The sequence below is a fragment of the Balaenoptera borealis genome, assembly GCF_965194805.1.
Source record: "Balaenoptera borealis genome assembly, chromosome: 5".
Lineage (NCBI taxonomy): Eukaryota > Metazoa > Chordata > Mammalia > Artiodactyla > Balaenopteridae > Balaenoptera > Balaenoptera borealis.
This window is the reverse complement of record NC_138862.1, coordinates 959,299-981,804: the sequence shown is the minus strand read 5'-3', so window position 1 is coordinate 981,804 and position 22,506 is coordinate 959,299. Positions and strand designations below refer to the sequence as shown.

The window sequence follows — 22,506 nt, the reverse complement described above, 5'->3', positions numbered from 1 at the left end:
TCTTTATTTTCCTTTTATGTTTTATTTTTAATGTTCAGAACATATTTTATTTAATAAGTCATTCTGAAGTTGTTTTACCTAAGATTGCTTTCAAAAATGAAAATCAGTTCTAATGGGAAAAATTGGCATGCAACATACTCTCCTTTAGGAAAAACTTTGTTTACATGTTCAAGAGTAGTGATATATCTTTGCCTTGTTAAATACATATATGATATTGCCATAGTGAAAAGGGGTATCGTAGGAATAGTTCAAATATCTAGTAAAAAGTTAATGTTGAAAAACCAACATATCTTTTCAGTTCTGGAAGTCTGGTGTGTTGACTTACTTGTTGGATCCTTGCCAGTGGGAGTTTTTTTTTTTTTTTTTTGTGATTATTTTTTCACTGCCTTATTTCCTTCTCTGTGGTTGTTTAATTTTGGCTTGCAAATCTACCAAAATCTGCCAGTGTCTCTATTTATGACTCCTAGAAATTATTTTAAGTTTTCAGTAGCATTTTTTAAATTTTCATTTTTTCTCTTGTTACAGCTTGAAAATCCTCATGAGTTTTATGTTGAGCATGATATCATCTCTCAATGCCCTAAAGGCATAGATGGAACTTGCCATGGATCCTAGTTCAGGCTTTAGTAGGGGCTGAAAATTCAGTAACAGAGCAGCTGGTAACAGTTCCCACTCTTAGCTGAAAGCAAATAAAACAAAAATGTCTTGAAATAACTTTAAAATTATCTTTCACTTTAATTCTTAAAAGATATTTAAGAAAGATATTTCTTAACTTTCTGGGTGGAAAGTTACTTTCTTGGAGTTGGCAACCATAATATTCTGCTGTCTTTGGCTTCCATTGCTGTAGAGAAGCTACCTTTTAATCTAAATGATACTCATTTCAAGGAATTTTTGAAACTGGTTACTTTTAAGATCTTCTCTGTCTTTGGTGTTATATAGTTTCGCCATGGTGTATCTAGGTATAGATTTCTTTATGTTTATCCTTAATGGGAGTCATCTTATTTTTTTATTTTCACATCAAGTTTATTGAGGTATAATTTATGTAGTATAAAATTCACTTTTTTTAAGGGATACAGTTTTATGAGTTTTGACAAACATATGCAGATATTAACTATCAACACAATCATAATATAGAATATTTTCCACACCCACAAATTCCCTCATGCACCTTCTCCCTTCACCTCAAGCCCCAAACACTGATCTGTTTGTTGTATCTGCAATTTTACTTCCTCAGAACATTGTATAAATGGAATCACAGTATGTAGCTTTTTGAGTTTGTTTTTTTTTCTGCTTACCCATAATGCTTTTGAGATGCATCCATATTGTTGTTGTCACATTTAATGAATGTACCGCAATTTTTTTATCCATCCACTGATTGATGGACATTTGGAGATTTACAGTTTCAGAGATCATGAATAAACCTGCTGTAAACTTTCTCACATAGGCCTTTATGTGGATGTATGTCCTCGTTTTTAATAGGTAAATACCTAAGAGTGGGCTTTTCTAGGTCATATAAGAAGTGTGTGTTTAACTTTGTAAGAAACGCCAGAGTTGTTTTCCTAAGTTACTGCACTATTTGGCATTCCCACAAGCATTTGCTCTTGAAATGTTAGCTCTCGACGTCAGTTTTTAAAATCTTATTCTTTCTAGTGGGTGTATAGTGGTATCTCATAGTTTTCATTCGCATTTTTTGATGACAGATGATATTGAACATCTTTCCTATGTTTATTTGCCATCTGTGTGTCTTCTTTGGTGAAATGTCTGTTCAAATATTTTGCCTATTAAAAATTTTGTACTAATTGTGTTATTATTATTGAGTTGTGAGGGTTTGTTGAATACTCTGGATACCAGTCATTTATGAGGTACATCTTTTCCAAATATTTTCTCCCAAAGTGTGGCTTGAGTGTTTATTTTCTGAACAGTGTCTTTCAAAACAGCAGTGTTTAATCTTGATAAAGTAAAATTTGTCAAATTTTTTTCTTTTATGGTTAGTGCTCTATTTCCTAGCCAAAAATTCTGTGCCTTCCTCAAGGTCACAAAAATTACTTCCCATTTTTTTCCTGGAAATTGTATAGTATTGGGTTTTACATTTTTCCCCTCATCCATTTTGAGCTATTGTTTTTTAATATGGTGCAAGATATAGGTATAGTTTCTTTTTTCCCCTGTGGATGTACATTTCTTTTAGCATGGTTTGTTAAGGACTGTTGTTTTCTATGTTGATTGTCTTTTCTTCTTTGTCGGTCGACCATATATGGGTGGATCTATTTCTGGACTTTGTGTTCTGTTTAATTGCTTTATACGCCTGTTCTCTCACCAATACTGCAGTATTTTGGTTACTGCAGCATATTCCAGTAAGCCTCGAAATCAAGTAGGATGAGTCCTCCAATGTTAGTTTTCTTTTTCAAAATTGTTGGGTTTTTTTTTTTTTAACTGGAGTATAGTTGGTTTACAATGTTGTGTTAGTCTCAGGTGTATTACAAAGTGATTCAGTTATACATATATATCTATTTTTTCAGATTCTTTTCCTTTATATGTTATTATAAAATACTGAGTATAGTTCTCTGTGCTATACAGTAGGTCCTTGTTGGTTATCTATTTTGTATATAGCAATGTGTGTATGATAATCCCAAACTCCTAATTTATCCGTCCTGCCCCTTTCCCCTTTGGTAACCATGTTTGTTTTTTAAGTCTGTGGGTCCATTTCTGTTTTGTATATAAGTTCATTTGTGTCGTTTTTTTTTGGATTCCACATATAAGAGATATCATAAGATATTTGTCTTTCTCTGACTACTTCACTTAGGATAATAATCTCTAGGTCCATCCATGTTGCTGCAAATGGCATTTTTTCATTCTTTTTATGCCTTCTTACATAGGTTTATTCCTAGGTATTTTATTCTTTTTGATGTGATGGTAAATGGGATTGTTTCCTTAATTTCTCTTTCTGATCTTTCGTTGTTAGCGTGTAGAAATGCAACAGATTTCTGTATGTTAATTTTGTATCCTGCAACTTTACCAAATTCATTGATGACCTCTAGTAGTTTTCTGGTAGCGTCTTTAGGATTTTCTGTGTATAGTATCATGTCATTTCTTTTCCTATTCTAAGTCCTTTGCTTTTCCATATAAATTTTAGAATCAGTTTGTCAATTTCTACACAAAAGACTGCTGGGATTTTGATTGGAATTGTATTGGATCTAGAGATCCATTTGAGGATAATTGGCATCTTTTTTGTTTCTTTATTTTTGAGATAAAATTCATATATCATGGCAGTCACCATTTTAAAGTGTAAAGTTCAGTGGTTTTCAGTCTGTTCTTGAGCTTGTGCATCCATCACCACTATCTGATTCTATAACGTCGTCATCACCCTTAAAGGAAAGTGTGACGACATACCCATTAATAGTCATTCCATATTCCTTCCTTCCTCCCAGCCCCTGGCAACCACTAATCTACTTTCTATCTCTATGAATTTGCCCATTCTGGACATTTCATATAAATGGAATCATACAATATACCACCTTTTGTGTCTGGCTTTTTCACTTAGCATAATATTTTCAAGGTCTGTGTATAATGTAGCATCTTTTAGTACTGTATTCCTTTTTGAGGCTAAATAATACTCCATTGTATGGATGCAGCACATTTTCTTTATTTATTCTTCAGTTGATGGATTTTGAGTTATTTCCACCTTTTGGCTATTATGAATATTTACGTATAATTTTTTGTATGAATATATGTTTTAATTTATTGGGTTTATATCTAGGAGTGGAATTGTGGGATTACATGGTAACTCTATGTTTAACTTTTTGAAGAAATGCCGAACTATTTTCCAATGTGGCTACACCATTTTACATTCCCACTAGCAATGTTTCAGTGTTCCAATTTCTCTGTATCACTTGCTATTTTCCAGTTGTTTGGTTCTAGCCATTCTAGAGGGTAGGAAGTGGTATCTCATTGTGGTATTGATTAACATTTTTCTAATGACTAGTGATGTTAAGCATCTTTTCATGTGCTTATTGGCCATTTGTATATTTCTTTGGAGAAGTGTCTATTCAAATTCCTTTCCCACTTTTTAATTGGGATGTCTTTTTTATTGTTGATTTATAAATTCTGGATACTAGACCCTTAGATATATAATTGATATAATTTTTCTCCCATTCTTTGGATTGGCTTTTCACTTTCTTGGTGGTGTGCTTTGGTACACAAAAGTTTTAAAATTTTATGAAGTCCAATTATGTATTTTTTCTTTGGTTACTTGTGTTTTAAAAACTTGCCAAATCCAATGTTATGAAGCTTTTGCCCTATTTTCTTCTAAGAGCTTTATAGTTTTAGCTCTAACATTTAGGTTTCTGATCCATTATGAGTTAATTTTTGTATATGGTGTAAATCAAGAGTCCAAATTCATTCTCTTGCATGTGGATGTCCAGCTGTCCCAGCACCATTTGTTGAAAAAACTATTCCTTCCTCCAGTAAATGGTCTTAGCATCCTAGTTGAAATTCACTTGATCATAGATGTATGGATTTATTTCTAGGCTCTCAATTCGAAGCCATTATCTATACGTATATCATTATGCTAGTACTACACAATCTCGACTTCCATAAATTTGTAGTAGGTTTTGAAATTGGCAAGGGTGAGTCCTTTGACTTTGTTCTTCTTTTTCAAGATTGTTTTGGGTATTTGGATATTCTTTTTTTTTGTTTTTTGTTTTGCAATTCCATATCAATGTTAGGATCAGCTTGCCCGTTTATGTAAAAAAGGGCAGATAGATATTTGACAATGATTATCTTGAATTTGTAGATAAATTTGGGAGTGTTGTCTTGTTAAAAATGTGAAGTCTTTCAGTCCAGGAACAGAGGATGTCTTTACATTTATTTAGGTCTCCTGTAATTTATTTCAGTGATTTTTTTTTTTTTTTTTTTTTTAGTTTTCACAATACAAGTCTCACATTTTTGTTAAACTTATTCCTAAGTGTTTTATTATTTTCCATGCTATTATGAATGTAATTGTTTTCTTACTTTCATTTTGAATTTTTCTTGCTAGTGTATATAAATACAGCTGAATTTTGTACATTGATCTTATTATATCTTGCAACCTTATTGAACTTGTTTATCAGCACTATTTTTGTTTTTTTTTTTACAGATTCCAATCCATATACTCTATTTCTTTTACTTCCTTTATTGCACTTACTTAGGATCTCCAGTATGATGTTGGTTAGAGATGGTGAGGATGGACATCCTTGCCTTGTTTCTGATGCTGGCGGAACAGCATTCAGTTTCTCACCATTAAGTGTGATGATGGCTATAGGTTTTCATAGATGCCTTTTATCAGGTTTAGGAATGTGTTAAGAATTTTTATCATGAAATGCTTGTTGAATTTTGTCAAATGCTTTTTCTATTGAAATAATGGTTTTCATTTTTAATCTATATAAATGGTCAATTACAGTGTTTGATTTTCAAATGTTGAACTAACATTACTGGGTCAAATCCTACCTAGTTATGATGTATTATGTGAAAGGGATTTTGTTAAGGATTCTTGCATGTATATTCATGAGGTATTTGGAGGTGTAGCTTTCTTTCCTTGAAATGGCTTTTTGTGGTTTTGTTGTTGACCTAATTTTGACCTCATAAAATGAGTGGGGAAGTGTTCCCTCCTTTCTTATTTTCTGGAGGAGTTTGTGTAGAATCCGTGTTCTGTATTTCTTAATTGTTTATTAGAATTTTCCATTGAAGCCATTTGAGTGTGGAGTTTTCTTTGTTGGAAAGTTTTAAACTGAATTCAATTTCTTTCACTGTTATGAGACTCTTCACTTCTTTGTGTGGATCCAAGTTTCCGTTTGATGTCATCATCCTTCTACTGGAGCAGCTTCCTTTAACATTTCATGTTATTTATCTGATATTAACTTCTGCCACATTTTACTCTTCTTCAAGAACCCCAATTACATCTTGTCAGACTTTCTTCCTCTATACTTTGTGTCACTTAACTTCTTTTCCAAATTCACCATTTGTCTATGGTCTTTTGCTGTAACCTATAGTAATTATCCAGAAGGGAGCCCAGAGAGACAAAGCAATATAAACAGTGAAAGAGAGGATAAAATACTTAGAGAGAGATTGAAAAGACATAATGGAATTCACAGGTGTTCAGAAGGAGAAGAGAGAGGAGTGGGGTAGAGGTAGTATTTGAGGAGCTAATGGCTAACAGTTTTACAGAATTGATGAAAGCCACCACTGTATAGTTTCAAAAAGCCTAACAAATACCAGTCAGGTGAAATGAAGAGAAATCTGTGTCTCGGCAGATCACGCTGAACCTCTAGAATACCAAAGACAAGTAAAAGGTCTTAACATAGAGAAAAGAAATTGTTTGAAGAAGGAACATTAAGGCCATCAGTTGACTTTTAACTGCACCGATGGAGACAGGAAAATGGTTGGATCTTCCATGTGGTGGGAGAAAAGAAATCCCCCAGCATTCTGTACTTCTTGAATAAGTTGTTCAGGAATGAGGACAAAATAAACACATTTCATAGAAACAAAAGCTGAGAGAGCTTGATACTATAGGCCTTCATTAAAAGCATTTCTAAAGGATCTATATCAAGAAGAAAGAACGTTTGCCTATATGGAAGTTCCGAGATTTAAGAAGTTAAAAACAGAGCAAATTGTGTGTGTTTCAGTTAATCCAAACACACATTAAATGTTTAAAGCAATGAGGCAAATGTCTGCTGGGCTTAACAACAAAGAGTAGAACTGAAATGCAGGAACGTCAGTGGGGAGGGAGTGGAGTTACAGGGTTTTAAGATCCGGGGGTTGCTTGGGTGGAGTGTGAGGATATCAGACTTTGATAAGTTAGGGATTTATGTGATCATTTTTAGGGTAAGAAGTAAAAAGAAAAACATGTATAAAGTAGTGGAGGGAAAAATCTGAAAGATGACAATAAAGGAGACTTACAAAAAACATAAGGAAGGTAGGAAACACAACAAGAAATGGCACATAAATCCATATATACCAAACCTTCCATAAATATTAATGGGCTCCATGCTTTAAAGAATTGCACTGAAAGAATGTTCCCTCAGAGCTCCACTGTCTTAGCATTGGGTGTTGCCATGGTGGAGCTTTAGAGCTCACTCCTCATCCTTGGATTTTTCTAAATTTAATCAGAATATTGTTCTTTGGGTCCTCTATGCTCATTCCTTCTGGGATTTAAGGACCTCTTCTTCATATCTTTCACACTTTCTCTTTTTCCTTTCACTCTGCATTCTGGAAAGTTCCTTGGCTTCATCTTCCTTCTGCTTCACTCTGAAGCTGTGTCTATTTACACAGTATGTGTCCATAGGTTTTTATTTTGACAATATTTTTCCCTCTCAAGGTGTCTACTTGTTTCTCTCTCCTATAGGGAATGTATCCATCGCCTTGAACATAGACATGAGTGCTTATTGTTTGCTTGGTGATTTCTCAGATGACCACTCTTATTTTGAGCTTGGTGTCTCTCTTTCATCACATTGGTTTTCTTCAAATATTGTTTCTTTGTTGGCTGATGAGTTTTGCATTTTGAGAATGCCTGTCTCTGGTGAGTCTGGTAAGAAGTTGAGGGGTGTGTGGCCAGGTGTGGCTTGTCCCAGGCCATCCTGCCTCTCTCCTCTTTGGCCCGTGCGGGGTGGACACCACCGCTGCCCTGGCGGGAAGTTGCTGTGCAGGCGGCCGCCCTGACAGCATCTCCCGGCTCCTGCTCGCGGTTGTGTCCGCTTCGCCACCTGACTCCTCCGTGGAACTCTCTCAGAACAGTCATTTCTCCATAGACTTTTCCTCCTCTGCTTTCTTTATATGTTGTTTTCTGTTGCTGTGTAACAAATAGCCCACAACTGAGTGGCTTAAAACAACAAATATGTATTATCTCAGGATTTTTGTGGCTCAGGAACTTAGGGGTGACTTAGCTGGTGGTTCTGGCTCTGGGTCTGTCATGAGGGTGCACATGCTGGCCTTGCTGTGTCACCTGAAGGTCGGCTGCGCTGGAGCAGCTTCTCCCAAGCTGGCCTTGTCGTGTGGCCGCGGGCAGGAGGCCTCGGCTCCTCAGCTCCGGGCCTCTCCCGAGGGTGGCTAGTGTCCTTCTGGCCTCTGGTCCACTCCCCCGAAGCGAGTGATCCAAGAGGGGGAGTGAGGAGGAAGCCACATCCTCGCCTTGGATGTCACACAGTGTCCCTTCTGTGCCATCCCTTCTGGGGTGGGAGGGACACTGCTCTCTACTTTTTTCAGGGAGACTGTGGACACGTCTGAAACCCCCTCCCTCTCGCTGAGGAAGCTCTCCCGTGTCCTCACGGTCTGTAGGTCCATCTCCACGTGGCCCTCATAGAGCAGACCAGTCACAAACCTTCACCACGATGGCACGAGCCTGGGCTTTTCATGTCCTATAGTTGTTGTGCTTGTTCTCATCGTCTTGTCTTTGGTTATAGGCTTTTGTCTACGTAGTTTCATTTAAAAAGCAGTACGTGTCTGACTTTCTTTCTTGCGTTGTTGAGTCTGACGCACGGTTCTTTGACGTTTCCAAGCGGGTCACTCTTGGGCAGACAGTGCTGCAGCGGGTGCTGCATCTTTCCTCCCTCTCACCCATGGCATCGCCGGAGACAAGATGCAAATAGCAAGGGCATTTCTATTATTTAAGGCACATTTTGCAGTTCCCGTTGTGGAGTGAAATCGCATTTCCTTATTTCTGGGTTGGATGACATATTGGATGATGATTTATTTATTCAACATTCATTCGCGTCTCACCGTGCTCTGATCACGCCCTGGGCGCTGTGCGGGGCTCTGGGCACAGTTTCCGGCCACAGCCCCCCACCTGCCGAGGCTCCAGGCAAGGGGGACACAGGCCCTTCAGTGTTGGCACTGTGGTGTCTGTGGTCGTGGGGAGAGCCTCGATCGAGGGCTGTCTGCATGCGAATTTCACGTCTGCTCTCCTTCCCCTTCTTCCCCTGAACTCACTCTGCAGAGAGTCCTTGGAAGATGAGCAGGTAGAAGGAGGCAGAATTAACTGCAGAGAGTGTTTGCTTGAGCGCCGGTCAGAGCCGAGGATCAGAAGGAGGGGCGGTCCCAGATGTGGACGGTGTGGCCGCAGTGGCCCTGGCGACCTGGTGCTCAGGTGCCCTCACAGCTTCCCGCGTGGGCACTTGACCCCGGACCCCGCCTCAGTGCCGTCAGCCCTGTGCGGGTCGTTTGCTTTCCCTGGGCTGCTGTGGGTCACGAGCTCTGCACATCCATCCAACACACGACCTTGCTCTTCTCCTCGAGGGCTTCTCAGAGGACACGCGCTCTTCTCCGTTTGTCGTGCTCCTGGAAGCCTTCATCTGGTCACGGGTTCTTGGGGGTCCAGTCCTACCTCGTTCAGGATTTGCTCATTAGGCTTGATTTCGTCTGCATCAAACAACCAATTAGCTTAGCATCTAATCATATAATGTGTCTAATGCTGTACATGGCTTTCACCATTAAAATCACTGCAGAGAAATAGCTTTATTATTGTGAAACGAGCTCTAGGCCCCGCCCCCTGCTTTTTTTCTTCTTGAAATCATTGTTTCTGTGATACACTTTCACACAGATGACGGCGCTGAGCAAAAGCAGCTGGCTGTCCCCTAGTCGCCCCGTGTGTGGGCTGCAGGGTGTCCCGACCCTGTTTCTGTTCCAGTTCATCTTGCTGCCGAAGCCCCTCTCGGAAGCCTGGCTTCGCGGGTGGCAGGCATTCACGGGGCAGCTTGTGCCGGACGTGGACATGGACGTGGGCGTGCCTGGCAGATGGGAGCCCTCAGAGAGCTTTCTGGGAGGGGACAGGAGGATGTGGTTAGTGCCTGGGGGTGGGACGTGGCACGGAGTCAGCCACCCTGAGGGTGCTTTTAATTTAAACAAAGTCATAGAACGTAAAAGTGAGCTTTAAAATGTTCGCTTCTCTTTGCCACATTCTGGTGAGGGAGAGCGGTGTCGTCGTTCCGTGTTTGCTAAGTGATGATGGCAAGCGTGGAGACAGATGCGAGCTTCCCGGGCGCGGGCTGGGGCCGAGCCAGAGATGCGGTGCCCCGGGAAGCAGGGGCGGGGGGGTCGAGGTTAGCCCTGTGGCTGCGCCGGGGCCCCAGGGGCTCGCTCTGCGCAGGCAGCGAGGGTGGCACAGGCCCAGGGTGCGCTGGGCAGGGCGTCGACCCCCGCTCCCCTTGGGCACAGCCTGGCCTGCCTGGAGCACCTCCTCCCCAGGCGTGCACGTGCCCTGCACATGAGGAGCTGCAAGGAGGGCCCAGCCCAGGGAACTATGGGGACGTGGGCACGGCAGGCCCAGCGCCGGCCTGTCCTGGCAGCTCCCCGAGGAGGCCAAGGACTTGGGCTGGGTGAGGGCCTTCCTCCTGCTGGAGAGAGGCCTCGGGCCACTGCCAGGGGTGACCTGCTGTGGAGGTGCCTGCGGCCTCTTTGCTGGTGTTTGTCCTGCACTGACTCACGCTGAGCTCGTCGTGGCTGGGTCAGCCCTGCCTCTCGGTGGGCCAGCAGTGGTTGAATGGGGCCTCTGCACCGGCCCCATGTGGTTGGAACAACCTGCTCAGTCTCTTCAAGTTGAGGGTCATCTGCCAGCGCCCTGGGGCTGTGGGGAGGGACCAGGCTGTGGGCAGATGCCTGGCCCAGAACCTGGCCCAGAAGGTGCCTTCGGTGCGGCTCCTGTCCCCCTCCCGGCCACTTCGTCACGGGAACAGCTCCCAGTAGAACCCGCGGGTCCCTCCTGAGCCCTTGTGGGAGAGCAGCCCCGTGTGGCTCTGCCCCTCCCGGAAGCGTCGGCTGCTCTGCGGGCCACCAGTGCGCCTGTGTCCTCGAGGCTGGCCCAGGCTTTGGCGCTCGGCCCAGGTGTTGGTTGAGATGAATGCTGGGAGAATCCAGGGCGCTGCTGACTAGGGGAGCGGAGTAGCTTCTGTCTAGTTGGCAGTTAACCTTGGCCAGTTCCCTCCGTATGAATCCCATCTTCCCCATGTGTCCTGAGTGACCTTGACCTCTGCAGGGGCTGGTGCCAGGACTCAGGGAGCTGCTACTCGTGCAGCCAAAGCAACCTCTGTCATCTGCTAAGATTCCTTTTTAAAAGAAAAATTAGGAGAAACATTTAGCGTGCACATTTTGTGTGCATTAAGTGAGTTGATGAGCGTTAGAGATTTAAACAGGTTTCCAGATGCCAACCGGAAATAAGTGTGTGTTCGTATCTTGTTTGTAAAATAAAACAGCAATCTGTGTGGAGATCCACGTGTGTCCCTGGCATGCGCACACTTCTCCTGCACGCCCCCAACCCTGATCCAGAATGGCCCCTGTCCTGGAGTCTCTGCCACCCCTGGGAGCGGCCTGTGCCCGCCCCGTTGGAGGAACCGTCTTCATTACTGCTCTCTCTTGAAGGCTCAGTCTGACGCCAGCTCGTTTTGCTGGGGGCTGGGATGGCGTGCGGTGCTGTCCGGCAGAGGTCCGGCTCTTTGGGGTGGCGAGAGGTGGGGTGCATACTCCAGGTGGACGCAGCTGTGTGCGCCGACAGCCCGTGTGCCCGCTCCAGGGCTGCTGGGACGCCGTGCGGGCTGAGGGCGGGGAGCCAGGCTGGGCCCAGGAGACCCTCCCAGCCGCAGCTGCACCCTTGGAGTAGCGTGAGCCTTTGGCTGCTGGAGAGCAGGGAATGACGTGATCAGATTTTTTTCTTAAGAAAAATTATGTTCCTGAAACGAAGAAGTTGGTAGAGACAACAGCTTAAAATATTAGGAGGATAACACACATAAACAGGGAAAAGTGCTCAGGTAAAACCCAAGTCAGCAACTGCACAGAACAGCTGTGTCCCCTCCAGAGGCTCCGATGAGGTGCAGGGTTCAGGGGGCTCTCTGTCTCCCCCACCCACCCTGGGCTGGCCTCGTGCTCCGCAGCAGAAACGCTTCCTCGAGATGGAGGTTCCTGCGGGTGGAGATGTTCACTTTTAGAATATTGTTGCTTGACTTCGCTTTTACTCACAGTAAATTGCTGAAGGCATTTCAGTTACACAGGGAAAATCATTAGCAGAATGCTCGTTACTTAGCTTCAGACTGTGGGGCATAATCATGCTTTCTGACGGTGCAAAGCAGATACATTTGAAGGGAGATTTATTCACATTTTCCAGTATATCATTATCACATTCTTGTGTGATAGTTTCCTGGTAATTCAGCTTGATTTAGTAAAATATATCAGCTCCACTTTTCTTTATAAGTTGTGGGGATTTAAATCTGTTTAGCAGAGGAGACAGTGCAGGCTGCTCAGACACTGCCGTTTCATGTGCTCGTGGCTGAGAAGCTGGTAGTTTCACTGCCCAGCGGAGAGGGGCAGGCAGAAGTGCCCCGTCCCCACCAGCGTGGCAGGGCTCTGCCACCGCGGCCGCCCTGGGGGGTGAGCGCGAATCTGCAGGACACAGCGGGCGTGGGCTGTTCCAGAAGCTCTGGGTGACGTCCTGCGGGCCCCGCCGTCTCCTCCCTCCTTCATGGGGCCCCACGAGGTGTCGGGGCCCCGGGGCGGCAAGGCCTTTCCCACATGGCCCTCTGCGTTTAGTCTGTGATTTGAACCCAGTGGGTCTATGTTTCCACCGTCTCCTTGGGGTAGGCTCTGGTCCTCCCACACGCACGCCGGGGGTGTGGGTGATGCCACACCACGCGCTCCCCACCCGACGGCCCAGGCGAGGGCACAGCCCCCTGTGTGCGGGGCTGGTTGTGAGTCCCCCAGGGAGCGCCTCGGGGCGGGCACTCTAATCCCATAACCACCACCCTGGCAGCTGCTGTATTTGCGTCAGCAGAGAGGGAACTGGCATTTGGAGGATTTCGGTAACTTCTTGAAAGTGCTAGAAAATGCGAGTGCCCAGGGAAATGCGGTCGGCCTGGCGCTGCTTCCCCTCTGGCTGAAAGTTCTCATTTGGGTCCCAAAGCCCTACACTTCTCTACACCTTGTCTAGAATTTACTTTGTCTAAAGCTATTTTAAATTCTATTATAACTTTGTTTCTTGATATGCTTATTGCCCTTGCTTTTTAGAATGCCATCTTACAATTTTTTGATCTCTTGTTTCATGAGTTTTTGTTTTCTTTCTCTGAAAGCATGTGGCAGGCTGCTGACTAAAATCACTTATGTTTCTTTTTGTACATATTTCTGAACCTATGTTCTTCTTCTACCTCTTGCTGTGTTTTTGTGTTTTCTTTATGTGGCAGAATTTTTTTCATGGCTTCAGTGTTTTTCCGTTTGCTCCTCCCTGAAGGAGAAGTCAGTCAGGCCTGTCTCACCTGTGCCCCAAGGTGTGTGGCCATATCCTGCAAGCCCCTCATCGCTCACCTGCATCCTCTCTTGGGTGCTTGGACTTTGAGCTGGGTGACAGTTCCCTTGGGCTGGGCCTCACATCACTTTGGGAACCAGCAGCCCGGAGGGTGTTGAGAGGAGGCTCTGTGCCCTCTGGTTCCTGCGTGGCACCCCGTTTGGCTGGGACACGTATCTCCCCGCCCCCAGCCTCCACACACACTGCCCTTCTAGAAGGGCTTCAGAGGGTCCTCAAAACTCCCAGCCACCCGTGCTGTCATCTTAGAGCTGGCAGAAAGGCCTCCCCGTGTGCGTGTGTTTGTTGGCCTGATTTCTTTGCTTGATTCATTAAAAATTGGGGCGGTGGGGAGTAAAAGGTGCCCTCGCTGCCCTCCCATGCCACTCAGAGGGCTCATTCTCTGCTCTTGTGCAGTCCGGGGTCTGTGTTGCTGCCCTCATGACACTGCTGCTCTTGTCGCCTTGAACCAGGCTTCGGATTTTGTAACATTAATCTTTTCCCATGTCCGTGTCCAACAGATGATACATTTTGAGGCCAGGACGCCGGGCTAAGTAATAATTCCACAAAGGGTCCCCTAGGTGACGTGGTCAGTGAACTCACTGCAATTTTATTCGGAGCACGTGGTGAGTATTCAGTGGAGGTGCAGAGATTCGGGTTGACTGTAACTCAATTAGCCGTGTAGTGTGGCTGGTGGCTAAAGAGGAGACGTCAGTCTTGAGCGCTTTCTGAGCAGCGCGTTGTCCCTAACGGGAGGGGGCAATGTCCCTAAGAGTGTGGCTGTGATAACAGCCACTGTTGGTGCAGATCCACCCGCTGTGCCAGGCAGAGCAGAGCGGTGAGACCCGGCAGCGGCCAGCACAGCGGGTCCCGTGAAGCATTAGTGTCCCGGGTCCAGGCCCTGAGCCTGTGGCTCTGACCCTGGAGGGTGTGGGTGTGTGTGGGGAGGGGTGGCAGGGCCGAGAGCAGGGAGACAGCGGGGCTGCCCCACGCCGGGCCTCTGGGGCTGAATGCAGTGTAACTGGAGCCCGTGGCGGAAACCGAGGGAGCCAGGCTTAGGGTCAGGGTGAGGCTGAGGAAAGGGCGAGGCTGAGGCTCGGGGTGAGGAAACACTGTAAGCATTGCAGAGGCAGATGGTGAAAGGCGTGGGCGGCGAGCTCTCTGTGGGCCGAGGTGGTGAGGGGCCGTGCGGATGGTCCACCGTCAGAGATGACACAGGGACGTGCGCAAGCGTGGGGTGAACCCAGAGGACTCCTAGGATCGCCATTCAGTTCTTAGGTCATGTCATCACGCGGACTATTTTAGATGGCAAATTCAGCTGTATTCGTTTCCTCTGGTAAAATATCTCTGAGTTTATTTGTTATATTTGAGGGAAATAGGACAGTTCAGTTCAGTACTGTCAGTCCTGTTTAGTACAGGAGAGAGTTCAGTATGTTTCATGTTCCAGGTGGGTGTTCTCACTAAGCAACAGAAACTGGGGTGAATTGCCCCAGAATCCCCTTCCCTTCCCTTTCACTTGGCTTCATAACTGGCTTGAACTCTTTAGGTTAAGAAATAGGTTTTCGGGCTTCCCTGGTGGCGCAGTGGTTGAGAATCTGCCTGCTAATGCAGGGGACATGGGTTCGGGCCCTGGTCTGGGAGGATCCCGCGTGCCGCGGAGCGACTGGGCCCGTGAGCCACAACTGCTGAGCCTGCGCGTCTGGAGCCTGTGCCCCGCAGCGGGAGGGGCCACGATGGTGAGAGGCCCGCGCACCGCAATGAAGAGTGGCCCCCGCACCACGATGAAGAGTGGCCCCCGCTTGCTGCAACTGGAGAAAGCCCTTGCACGAAGCGAAGACCCAACACAGCTATAAATAAATAAATAAATATAAATAAAGTAGCTATTAGTTTAAAGAAAAGAAATAGGTTTTCCTTTTAAGATTTGCATTAGTCTCCAAATATTGGCTAAATCAAGACAGGTGCAAACCCTAGATGTTGGAGCAACCAAGCCTTCCTCCAGGCCAAATTGACCCGGTTTTCATACTTTCTCTGGAAGTCCAACGTTTATGGAAGAGGTCATATTTTCCCTCACATCCCCTTGGGATACACAGTTTTCCCAGTGCATTTCTGCTCCGTCCACCCATCATCCATCCCCTGGAAACCTTGATGAACGACCTTCCTCGTCTCGGTTTTCGCAGGAGTTGCTACTTGAAACAGAGAGAGGTGGCAGTGGCCGTGGTCATCCGCTGTCATCACCACCATAGAGGCACGTTTAAACATGCCTCCTCACCCTCTAAACTTCTTGTCCAGGACCAGTGGTGCCGGGACTCAAGCACGGGGGGGACGCAGTGTTTGAAGGAGGGTTTAATTAGGAGGAGGTTCATGTTTGAAGTGTACACAGAATATCTACTGTGATAGAACCAACTTGAGCCATAAAATACATTTAAATGATTTCACATCACACCAGGTATGTTCTCTGACCATGACGGAATCAAGCTAGAAGTCAGTTATAGAAAGCTATCTGAAAAATCCTCAAATACTTGCAAATTTAACAACGTACTTCTAAATAACTCATGGGTCAAGAAGAAACCAAAAAAGAAATGAAAACTGCATAGTTTGAAATGAATGAAAATGAAAACACCACATATCACAATATTTGAGCTGTAGCTAAAGCAGCACTCAAAGGAAACTTCAGAGTACGAAACACATTATTAGTAAAGAAGAAATGTCTCAAAATAGTGTCTTTAGCTTCCACCTTGAGGAATCAGGAAAAGATCACATTAAAGTAAGCAGAGTAAGGGAAATAGTAGGAATCAAAACAGAAATTAATGAAACTGGAAACAACAATGGAGAAAATCAGTGAAAGCAAATGGTTATTCTTTGAGAAAATCAATAACATTGATGAACCTCTAGCCAGACATAAGAAAAAATGGATATACTATGATCGGCCCTATACCAACACATTAAATTACTTAGATGAAATGTACATATTTTTTGAGGGAAAGTACCAAAGCTAACTCAAGTACAGGTTGATTATCCTAATTCTATATATATTTAAAAAGTGAATTTTTGTTGTAAACCACCTCCTCTGGTCCAGAAAAAAACCTCCAGGACCAAATGGCTTTACTACTGAATTTTATTAAATATTTAAAGAAGAAATAATGCCAATTCTATATAAACTCTTCCAGAAAATTGAGGAGGGAGTACTTCCTAAATCATTCTGAGTCCAGTATTACCCTAATAACAAAACCAGGCAAAGACATCAGAAGAAAAGAAAACTGTGGACAAATATTCCTCATGAACATATATGAAAACTTTAAAAAATTTTAGCAAATCAAATACAAAATATAGAAAAACTAGTTGAGGTTTATCCGAGGAATTCAAAGTATCTTTTACATTCTAAAATTAATCAATATAACTCACCATATTAACAGACTAAAAACAAAAAAACAGTATCATTTCAGTGTATGCAGTAAAAGTATTTGATAAAATGTAACACCCATTCCAGATAAAACCTTTCAGGAAACTAGTAATAGAAGGAGGCTTCCAATGAATGGCATCTATGACAGATCCACAGCTAACACCATAGTAATAGTGAAAGACTGAATATTTCCCCCTGCAATCGAGAATAAATCAAGGAAACATGTTCTCACCTCTTCTATTAATTGTTTTCCAGGGGATCCTAGCAAGTTCAATAGGAAATAAAAGGCATTGAAATTAGAAGGGAAGGAGTAAAACTATCTTTATTCTTGGTCGACATGTTTGTCTATGTAGAATATCCTATAGCATCAAAAAGAGGCTTCAAGAATAATTGGGTTTAGCAGGGTTACAGGATACAAGATACACAAATCAATTGTATTTCTCTATAATATCAACAAATAATTAGAAATTGATAAAACATTATACCTAATAGCAAAACATTGCTGAATGGAATTATTGAAGACAAATCAATGGAGAGCTACACCATTGCTCAAAGACTCAGTACCGTTAAGATGTTAATTCTCCTCAAATTGGTCTATGGATTCAGTGGACTTCCAACTAGAATTCAAGTAGGTTTTTTTTGGTAGAAATTTGACAACTAACACTACTTGGTTTCATGATTTATTATAAAGTACAGTTATCAAGACAGTGTGATGTTGGTGTTAAGACAGACAAATCGATCAGTGGGTCAGAATAGACAGTCCAGAAATAGACTTACACATAGATGGTCAGTTAGTTTTCAACAACAGTGCCAAGGCAATTTAGTGGGAAAAGGGCTAGTTTTGTCAAGAAATGGTGCTGGAATAATTATACATTCAGACACACAAAAAAAAGAAAAAAAAGACCTTTGATCCATATCTCCCATCATGTATAAAAATTAACTTAAAGTAGATCAGAAATCTAAAATTTTATACATCAAGAATAAAACATGATGTATTTTTTTGTGACCTTGCACTAGGCAAAGTTTTCTTAGTTATGACATTAAAAGCATTATCCATAAAAGAAACAAGGTTATAAACTGGACTTCATTAAATTAAAAAAATTTAAAATTTTCTGCTCTCCAAAAGACAGTGTTAAGAAAATGGAAAGACAAGCCACAGACTGAGAGAAAACACTTGCAAATCTAATTTATCTGGAACGTATAAGGGACTCTTAAAATTCAGTACTAAGGAAACAAACAGCATAATTAAAAATGACCAAAAGATTTGAACATCCACTTCACCAAAGAAAATACGTGGATGGCACGTTAGTACCTGAATAGAAGTTCAACAGCATTGGTCATTAGCTAAATGCAAATTAAATCCACAGTGAGACACTACTTGGTGTGGCCCATCTACTGAGCACTGGCAGAGATGGAGACCATCTCATACTGCCCGTGAGAATGCAAAGCGGTACATGTGCTTTGGAAGACATTTTGGCAATTAAGCCAAGAAGCTAATCCAATGTACACCCACCAGGCATTCCACTATTAGGTGTTACCCAAGAGTAATGAAAGCATATATCCATACAAAGCTTTGAACAAGAATGTTTGCAGAAATTTGTTTTTAATAGCTGAAATACTGGAAACATCTCAAATGTCCATCCATAAATGAATGAATACACAAATTATGGTATATGGTTGCACAATGACATTGAGGAATCTCAAAAGAATTATGCTGAGTAAAAGTAGTCGGGCCAAAAGTATGTGCCCAGTGTGCTTCTATTTATTGACTTTTAGAGAAAGCAAATTCTGTAGTGCTGGAAAGCACGTCGGTGGTTCCTTGGGGCAAGGTGTTTGTTGCAAAGGGGAGAGGGAGGGATTGCAGACGGCCACAGACAGCTCTGGAGTGTGCCTGTCCGTTATCCTGGCTGTGGCGATGATTCCGTGGGTGTGTACACATGATAAAACATTTCAGCGTGTACACAGCACATGTACATTTTATTATATGTCAATTACATCTCAAAGCTGATTGACTGACTGAGTTTTTGCAAGAAAGAAAGGAGGACCCCTTTTCGGAGCAAGATAACGTCCAGAGCTTAAGTTATTTTCAATCACAATGTCCAGTATTTAGTGAAAAATTAAAAACAGGACCAAAAACAAGAGCTAAAACGGATGAGAAATAAAACCACAGATGACGTATAGAATTGCACTACCAGACAAGAACTTTAAAGTCATGAAGATTATTGTCTTAAAAAATAGAATAGATATAAAAATATATGAAAAATAGAGAATTTCAAGTGAAATCATAATCTATGAAAAGAATCCTATGAATTTAAAAAATATAGGATCTGAAATGAATAATTCACTGGACTCTGTAACAGAAGACTGGACACAGGCTCCGTGAATTGGGCGGCACTTCAGTGAAGTATGTCTGTGTTGAAGCACAAGAAAGGAGAGAACAGAATAATACAAACAGAATGTGAGAGACTGTGGGGCAGAGTCAAAAGGTCTAATGTCATGTAATGAGTGGCCCAGGAATGGGGGGGAGATTTCAGAAAAATATTTGAAGATATAAAGGCCATGGATTTTTCAAAAGCATTGAAGATATTGATGCTAGAATCATGAAACAGCTGACCCTGAAATGAATAAATAAAGAAGCAAGCAAACAAATAAGCAAAACTAACTTCTCACATCTAGGCATCATTGCTTGACCTTTGAAAACTACAGCAAAGAAAATCTTCAGAGCAACCAGAATTAAAGATGGCCCATCATTCTCAGAGTCTGCAATCTGACGCGTGTCTGGTGGCCTGTGCGTGCACACGCCACTGTGGGGTATGCATCCTGAACGGAATTGCCGCGTCCTTGCTTATACACGTCTTCTGCTCTGCTGGCTGATGCCCCGAAGTCTGTACTCACAGCAGCAAAATACAGACCTACCGCTTGGTATGACGGTTCAGGCAATCACCTTTTCCCATTGCTCTTCAAAACGACACCAGATTTTAGAGAGCAGCATCTTTTTTCCCCCTCCATACAATGACTTTTTTACCCAAAAACAAATGAAGTAAACAAACTATATGGAGTGGTATTGTAGCACTGTGGCTTCGAAAGAGGGACATTCACCAATTCCTTGATAATGACCTTTTCCACCAGAAAACATGGAACGAGTGTCCTTGTGCACCGTATCTGGATGAGCAGCCAGCAGCCTGCGTGTGTCCGTCCGTGAGAGATGCACAGACAGCACCTCTCGCCACACGTTGTTCTGCTGTCTGCTTCCGTGCATCTGGAGGTGTCCTCCTGCCGGAACAACACTTTGCTGTGCTGGAACTCTGTTTGTAAAAGCCCTCGGAGTGCAAAACAACCATGCGCCTCAAAAAGGTTTATAAATTGGTGAAGAAAATAGTGCAGAAATGAGGATGTGCCTTCCAGAGTGACCCCTGGACCGCTCTCCTCCAGCCGGGAGCCCTGGCAAGCCCCGCCCTCCTCCGGCTCAAACCATCAGCTTTGCTTATATCATGTTTGTGCAAGTGCAAACTCCGCTTGTTTACTTCTGAACTATTTATTACTGTTATAAGTTTGTTTTCACTGTTCAATTGAAGTATTTTTCTACCTGTAAAAATGGTTTGGTTATCTTTAGTTGGGATTGAATGCATCATAACTTTTCTATTATAATTAGTGGATACATTTTTTTCTCCTGTATAGTAGAAGGAGTTTCAAAACAAAATAAAGCCTAAGTGACTGGAAGGTGTTTAAAAGTTCCCATTGCTCCTCACCCTTGCCAGCTCTGGGCAGGGTATTTGTCAGACTGCTATATTTTAGGCAGTGTAGTGGGTGTGTATTTATATCTATTTTTGGTTTTAATTTGCATATCTTTGATTACTGTGAGACTGAGTACCTTTTCATGTGCTTATTGGCCATTTGGACCTCTTGTTTTATGAAGTGCTTTTCTCAGTTTTTACCCATCTTGCTATTTATGTCTACAGCGTTTATAAGGGAGAGCGATCAGGCTGGCCCCAGGTGTTTCCACGGCAGGTTGCATGCTAGATACCTTGTAGCAAGGTATACAAAATCTTTAGGAAAGAAATAATTTTCTCAATAATACATTTTCAAACATGTGAGGACCTAGGGAAAAGTGATGCTTATGCACCCTCACTGAAAGGGCTCCTTGAAGATGGCGCTGGACTCTGGACAGCGCAATGGACTCAGGGGTGAAGGGGCACAGGAAGGATGGGGGGGACCCACAAGCACGGTGCACAGGGATACGTCGAGGACGGGATTCTCGAATGGCAGACCTTCACGAGGCGGCAGCAGCAGTATTCACAGTAGTGACAAGGAGGGAGCTGGGGGTGGGGCTCGCAGAGGGGACAGAGAGGCGCCAGCCGTGCGCTTCACGCTCTTCAGGCCAACTGATCGATGCGTAGGGATTTAAGAACATCATCCAGAGTTATCAGCAAAAGAACCAAAACTAGCTAGATGAGGACTCACACCGGGTAGTGGGGGAGGGTGTAAATGTGGTCACTCCTGAGTCATCCTTGGTGAGTCATCACTAATCCTCTTAATGGACAGAGGCCCTGAGCAGGGCTTTCCCCGCCACACCCAAAGTACAGATACTCAGTAAACAAATTAAAAAAGAGCTCTGCCTCACTCAAGATGGTTACATTTTTGAAGTGTCAAACAATTAAACTGATGTGGTAATATTTTTCATCTTGCAGTTTGTCAAAGATCAAAGTGTTTGAGGGTGAATCCAGTGGCTGGAGAAAGAGCACTCAGGAATCTGATGGGGATATAATTTGCAGAGACCTGTATGGAGACGATTTTGGTTAACTTCTCTGAAATCAAAAGTGTACAGTATTTCTAGTCTCATGCCGAGGTGCCTCTGAATGTGTTGATTCAAAAAAAAAAAATCTAAGATGTACTGATGGTAAAGAATAACATGCCAGGTGCAGAACAAGACATGCATTTTCCTTCCATGTGCACAGAATGTGTCTGGATGGACCCACCAGGGGATGTTAACGGTGACTGTGAGCTCAGAAATACTACGAGAGAGTCTTATTTTTCATTGTTTAAATTTTTACTCTTTACATTCAAATATCTATAGTTTTGAACGGTTATGAAAACCACCCAAGACCAAGAAGAGTTTTAATAGTTATTATGAATAAAAAGAATCCATATGCATTGCCAAGTTCATGTCAAACTCGTGGTATGATAATATTATTTAATAATCGAAACGTGAAACATGAAGTAACTCACCCATCGCTCTGGAGAACGCAGCGGGGCGGAGAATGCTCTGGCACCATTACTGCTCCTACATAGAAGGGACACAGAGTACGGTCACTTCAAGTGCTGTAGAGAGCAGTGAGCCCTACACGTGCCGCGCCCTCGGGAGGAATAACCCCCCCTCCCCACGAGCGCATGTGTCCCCAAGCAGCCAGCAGTCCGGGAGGGATTCCGCCAGGTCACTGGGAATCGCCAGCCCCTCAACCCTGCCGGGTGCTTTCCTTCTCTGAGCCTGATTCCTCCTCTATGAAGCGGTGACGATGACACCTGCTTCCTAATCCCGCGAAGAGTGCGTGTAAGTGAATAAACGTGAAAGTGCTTAGAAGTAACAAAGTGCTGAAGAAGTGTTAGTGTCTCTTCCTTTTAAAGATTTTGCACGTTTTCATCAGCCAGCCTGTATTTCTGGAACACAATTCGTTAGGTATGATTAGGACGATGGCTAGATCTTGAGGTTCATCTGAGATCTGGGGAGAGTTTCGCTGCGGCTGAAGCCCACTGAGGAGCCTCCCGGGTGTGGGTACCAGGCGTCCGGGGCAGGCCCTCCTCAGCTGCTCTGCTCCATTAAAGGAGC

The 22,506-nt window shown here is 43.5% G+C and overlaps 1 protein-coding gene across 18 annotated transcripts in view; it reads left to right on the top strand.

The window, feature by feature from the left end:
• Nucleotides 1–22,506, top strand: part of PCBP3 (poly(rC) binding protein 3) — a 213,296-nt gene that overhangs the window by 98,125 nt on the left and 92,665 nt on the right. The window lies entirely within an intron of this gene.